Below are 6,583 nucleotides of genomic sequence, written 5' to 3'. Positions count from 1 at the left end.
ATAAAAACATCCCCCTCCTTGGACTGTAGATAATCCACTAGAAGTTAAGATAAACGGGTAGAATCCAGTGGTAATCTTACCCCTGTCACAGAGCTCTCCCCCTCTCCACCCACATATGTTTGCACCCATTGGTTTGCATGTGGCCCAAGGAGCATCCTTAAGAAGTCAGACCACATCCAGGACTAGGTCTCGGGTGTTCATAACTGTGCCCTCTCAACAGTCACAGGGGTGGGACTGGGAGCCAAGAGCAAGAGGTAAAGTGGCAAAAAGACTACACCTGCCAAGAGAAAGTGGACCCACAGAACAGGCTGCCCTAGAAATGCCTGAGGCGAGTTCAGTGAGCTGCCACCAAGTGAGTCAAAAGCCAACAGCCAGACCTGACCAGTCTGGGGACACTGAGAAGACGGGAAAGACAGAGCCGGTGCAAGAGAACGACAGGACAAGCCATCAACTGGAGAAGCTGCTCTCAAAGGGCGCGTCTCATAAGGGACAGTTACCCCAAATAGTCAGCTCTTGAAAATCAATTTGAAATTGAAACCGGTGTTAAAAATGGGCTTTAAGAATTGACCAGATGCTTTGCCCCAGAAGACACACAGCTGACAAAGCAGCAAGAAAGTGTCCCACATCACACTGCACCAAAGAAACACAAGTGAAGATGAGATGAGTGCTGGTTGACAACTGTCAGGAACGCTGAAATCTGGAGCCGGGCATGCTTTAATCTCAATGCAGGCAGACCATTATGAGTTCAAGGCTAGCCTGGTCCTCAAAGTGAGTACAGGGCAGCCTAAGCTACACAGAGAAACCCTGTTTCAAAAAACCAAAAAGAAAGAAAGAAAGAAAATGAAGGAAAGAAAGAAAGAAAGAAAGAAAGAAAGAAAGGCTGAAATCTGGGGCACAGACACCAAGTGAGAACGTGAGCAACAGGACCCTGCTGGTTAGAAGGCAGAATGTGGCCTCCTTAGCTGTTTCTTAAAAAACTAAGCATGTGCCCACCATGAGACCCAGCGTCGCTCTCTTTGCCTTCATCCAAAAGATTGGAAGCTCTAGCTATACTGAAACCATACATGCAGGGCCAGAGAGATGGCTCAGTGAGGAAGAAAAGCGCACACTGCTCTTGCAGAGGACCCGAGTTCTGTTCCCAGCACCCACATCAGGCAGCTCACAACCTCCTGTAACACCAGCTACAAGGAATCTGATGTCTTCTTCTGGCCTTCATGGGCATACCTGCACTTACATGGGCATACCTGCACTTACATGGGCATATCCCCCTCCAACAGACAGACAGACAGACAGACAGACAGACAACATAATTATAATAAACAAATAACCACACTGCACACTTATAGCAACTTTATAATTATGAAAATTTAAGATCAACCCAGCTGTTCTTTAGCACATGAATGGATAAACCAACACAGGATACTCTTTGGTACTGACAAGAAAAGAAATGACAATGCTTGGAGACAGTGAAAAGGTCAGTGGTTGTGGAGAGAGGGAACACAGAGGACTTTCAGGATAGCGAGAATGTTCTGTGTGTTATGTAACGATGGCTACAACATTACGAGGATGCGCAACACCCACAGTAAGCCCTAATGAAAGCTACTGGCTTTGGGTGACGCTGACATGTCAGCGAAGGCTCATCAGTGTGCTGCTCTGGTGAGCAGTGGTGGTGGGTGGGGGTGAGAGACTGTGTGTGTCTAGGAGGAGCAGGTGGTATGCAGAAAACCTCTGTACCTTCTGTGAAGCTAAGAGCCCTCGGTGACAACCTCAATCTGGGGCTGAAGAGACGGTTCAGTAGTTAAAAGAACTTGCTGCTTTTCAGAGAACCCCCACTCAGTTCCCAGCTCCCCCCATGACGGCTCACAGTTGCCGGGGACTCCAGTTCCAGGGAATTGGGTGCCTTCTTCTGGCCTCTGGGCAGCAGGTGTGCACATAGCACGCATGCATGCATGCAGGCGCTCACATATACACACACAATTTTAACAAAGCTTAAAAAGGAATCAACGGCTTAGAAAGAAAATGGTATTGGGCCCTATCTTGTAGCTTATTTTTAAAAGTAGAGCCGAGTTCCTAGGCATGTAACCAACGGCGTTGACCCTGAAGACTTGGAGAGGCGCTAACAAGCTCATGCTTGCAGGGACCATTCATTATTCCCAATAGCAATAAGTGGGAGGGGCCCAAGTGTTCGCCAGCAGACACTCAGCTAGACACAATGTGTCGTGTCCATGGGACTGATTACAAATTCTGACACATACTACAGCCCAGAAGAGCCCCGAGGATATTAAAGAGTAAGCCAGTTACAAAAGGACAAATGTGATTTCACTTCTGCAAGCTGCCTAAGGCAATCGACAAACGAGGCTAGTGGTTAGCATGAGGGAAGAGGGGAATGGAGCAAGCTGTTATGGGTGTAGAGTTTTACCGAGGAAGAGAAAAATGTTTCTGTTAGATGTGGTGGGTGGATGGTTGCACAATTAAGCGAATGTACCTAATGTCACAGAACTGTAGCTTCCCAGTGGTGACGTTAGTAAATGCTATGTTGTGTGTAACTTGTGTGTGTAAAAGTGTATGCCTGAGGTACTTTAGCTACGGGAGTGAGGGTTTTGGAACAATACACTTTGGATCTGGTGGTCTGTGGCTTTGTGCGTATTCATTTTGTTTATTGTGAGATAGGGTCTCTCGTAGCTCAGCTAGAGAACTCAAACTGGCAAATGATGCGGCAAGCCATGACCTTGAAGTCCTGAGTCTCCTGTCTCCACCCCACCCCTAAAGGCTGGGATTGGGATTATCTCAAAGGCAGCAGCATGCTAGGCTATTGTTGTGATTGACATATGGGCAGTCCTTACTCCCGCCCACCTCACCAGGTTGCAGCTCCTGGGGATGTTGTTGCCTCTCTTCATTCAGCTCCCTACCCTGCCATGCACCTCCACAGTTGGGATCAGCCTGCCGAGTTCCCTGAGATCAAGTCCTTCGTTTGCTTTAACTAAGCCTCAGCCTTGCTATGCAAAAACACCAAAACAAAACAAAAAAACCTTCTTCAGACAGATGTGATGGCGCACACATTTAACTCCAGCACTCAGGAGGCCGAGGCAGGCAGATCTCTATGAGTCGGAGGCCAGCCTGGTCTACATAATGAGTTCCAGGTCAACCAAGGGTTTTTAGAGAGACCCTGTCTCAAAACAAACAAGTACAAAACTTTTTCCTTTCTTTGCTAATCAATCTTTAAATCAACAAATAAAAAAAATCAGATATATTTTATGGTATATACATGATTTTTGATACTTTATTTTCTTATAAATTTTCTTTTTTTAATATTTATTGATTATTATGTATACAGTGCTCTGCCTGCACATACACCTGCAGGCCAGAAGAAGGCATCAGATCACATTATAGATGGTTGTGAGCCAACATGTGGTTTCTGGGAATTAAATTCAGGACCTCTGGAGGAGCAGTCAGTGCCCTTAACCTCTGAGCCATCTCTCCAGTCCAGCACACTTTTTTTTTTTCTTAAAGCACAAAATTTGTTTCAAAACACCAAAGAGTAGATGGCTCAGTTGGTAAAGTGCTAGCAACGTAAGCTCGAGGAGCTGAGTTTGACCTCAGAACCCATATAAAGAAGCCAGATGTAATAGAGACAGAAAGAGAGCCCAAATTGGAGGTCTCCATCGGGTCCTTCCTCCGGGAGCTCGAGGAACCATGCAGAAGAGAGAGGAGGAAGAACTGTAGGAACCAGAGGGGTTGAGCACACTGAGAGAATATGACCACAGAGTCAACTAAGCAGGGAGGGGTTCACAGAGACTGAAGCAACAGTCACAGGAGCTGCATGGGTCTGTGTTAGCTCCTCTGCAAATGTGACAGTTCTTAGTTTGGTGTTTTTATAGAACTCCAAACAGTGGGAGTGGGTGTCTCACTCTTTTACCTGCTCTTGAGACATGTTTCCTCCTCCTGGGCTGCCACACCCAGCCTTGATATGAGGGTTTGTATCTTACGGTGCTGTGTTCATTTGATATCCCTGGGAGGCCGGCTCTCTCCTCTCTCTTCTCTCTCTCCCTCTCTCTCTCTCTCTCTCTCTCTCTCTCTCTCTCTCTCTCTCTCTCTCTCTCTCTCTTTCTCTCTCATTTTGGAAGACAGGGGTGCTCTGTGTAGCCTTGGCTGTTCTGGACTCACTGTGTGGGTATATTTGTGCGTGTGTGCGTGCGTGCATACATGCATAGTAGAAACATTCACGGAAGCTTCCTTGAGCATGTGGAAGGGAAGAATAATCACACATGTTGCAGAAAATCCTGTGGACATCTCTCATGCCCAGAGCTTCACCCCCTCCTGCCTCAGACTCTCTCTTTTCTTTCTCTGACATGAAATCACTCCCGTCCAGTTCACGACTTCCAAGTTGACCTTCTCCTTCTGTTCCCTTCTCCTCTCCTCCCATTTTAGTTCGGGTGGTTTGGTCTGTTGGTTCCCATCTCTCCCAATTACTCATGAAAAAAACATCACAGCAGAACAAAGAGGCAGTGACAAAAGAGCACAAACAATGGCCTCCCTAAATAAGTCAGGGATAATTATAAAGTTATATATAGTTACTTTTATTATATAAATTTACAGTATCTCTTAGCTCCAAAGAATGTCCCATGACACAGCGTGACATCTTCATGAGATTCTGAAAGCACCCCACCCCCCAGAGAGAAGGGGGTCTATCAAAATTAGCGTCTTTACTCACTAAGCATGTTGCTGTCGTCCTATTCCACCTCCCCACAAATGCCATGGTGCAGGGGCTAACGGATTGGACCAGGCTTCCCCAGATCTTAGGCTTAACTCCCAGCCTCTGACAAGAAAGCCATGGGTCTTCCCACTCTGCCACCCAGTCCACTAGACAGGGATCTGGTTCATCTATACAGCCAGGGGACTTTGGTCCTAATCCATTGACTGAACTTCCAGAGATCCATCACGCAGATTACAATTAATTCAGGAGAAATATGGGCATGCGTGCACATGTGCGTGCATGTCATAGTATGTGTTATGGGTTCAGGAATAGCCACACATTGACCAGTCAAACAGACTCAGACTGATGAAAGTTTATTGAACACTGAACAAAGACTGACCGGTCAGGGCCACAGCCTGGATTCGGGAACCAGATTGTGACACCTGGTCTGTTTCTAAGGCAGGTTTGTTTTTTGTTGTTGTTGTTGTTGTTTGTTTTTTGTTTTTTTTTTTAATATAAGAAAAACTGTAACCAGATAACAACCAGGGAACCAGGTGGGAAGCAAGGGGGAGGGAAGCATTGTCATTTTATTAGCTAAACACAAGAAGAATCGATTTTGTTCTGAGCATAATGTATCCAGGTAGCTAGGCAAAACATTTTTTAAAATGATTGGTTAGGATATAGGCTTGGGGACTTTCTAGTTCCCAACCATTCTGGGAGAAAGGAACATAACAGGGTATTGTGGTTTTGTTTAAGTAGAAAAAAATATATATATATATATAATAAATTCAAGAAGAATGTTGAACAAGTATTGAATTGTAAGGGAAAAAACAAAAAAACTATTCAAGCTCCCAGGCAGGCAGGGCCTGAGAACCTTAACTTAGTTTTACCTTAGGACCAAAATGGAGAGTTGGAGGTAGGATGGCTTCTGATAAAGTAAAAACGACAACAGCTGTTAACAGAGGAGCCACAGTTACACTAGGAACTCAAGCCTCAACAGAGGGGCTATAGAGTTTAAGCAGGTTGAGCAGGTTACAACAGTATGAAGCCCAGGCTTGCCTCAAATATGTGAGTCTCCTGCCTCAGGTTTCCAGGTGTTGGGATTAAAGACTTGTACCACCACATTCGGCTGACATTAGCTCTCTAATTGTGAAGGGCTGAATAGCAACATGAGACCAGAACCTGGCTGCGTCATGTTAGATGGGATGGAAGTGACATGTCACCTTCGGCCCTCCTTGAGAGGTGTATGGCCCTGCAGAATGCTGCTCCTGAATCCTTAGTTTCCTGCTCTGAATCTAAGCTTGTAAACCAAATCCGACATAGCTTGCAGGGATGGCCTTAGAGGCCAGGATTCTTTAGGAAATTGGTACATAGTGACCTAAGTCACTCCCCAGCCTATCTCTCAGCCATCAGTGTTGGTCTCTGTTTTATAATTTCTTATTAGAACACTGTATTTCTCTGAGCTGAGGGAGGCAACTATTTAAAGACATCTCTGTTCCAGAGACATTGAAATGTCAAACAAATGGCATCTTAGAACCAATGAGATCCATTTACCTGCTCGAGTTAATAGGACGACTCAAGTCTGACATGCAATGACCCCTTCTCAAATAGCCAGATCATCTAGAACCATGCTGCTGGTTTCCAATTAACCTTATGCCTGATACCCTGATAGCCTCACCAACTCAAACCAGGAAACACACATCACATTAGTTATCCCAAAGTCAGAAAGAAGCACTTTACTCCTGGCAGAGAAGACTTCTGCAGTGCACACTATTTGCAGATTAGGCAAGCCTGGTACACAGATTCAGAGTCCACACCACGCAAGCTTCCTATCGGCTAGAGAGCAATCTGAGGCCACATGTCACCAACCAATGATCACAGGCCTGGGAA

This window comes from Acomys russatus, chromosome 5, assembly GCF_903995435.1.
Source record: "Acomys russatus chromosome 5, mAcoRus1.1, whole genome shotgun sequence".
NCBI lineage: Eukaryota > Metazoa > Chordata > Mammalia > Rodentia > Muridae > Acomys > Acomys russatus.
The sequence above is the reverse complement of the archived record's forward strand: the minus strand, read 5'-3'. Positions refer to the sequence as shown.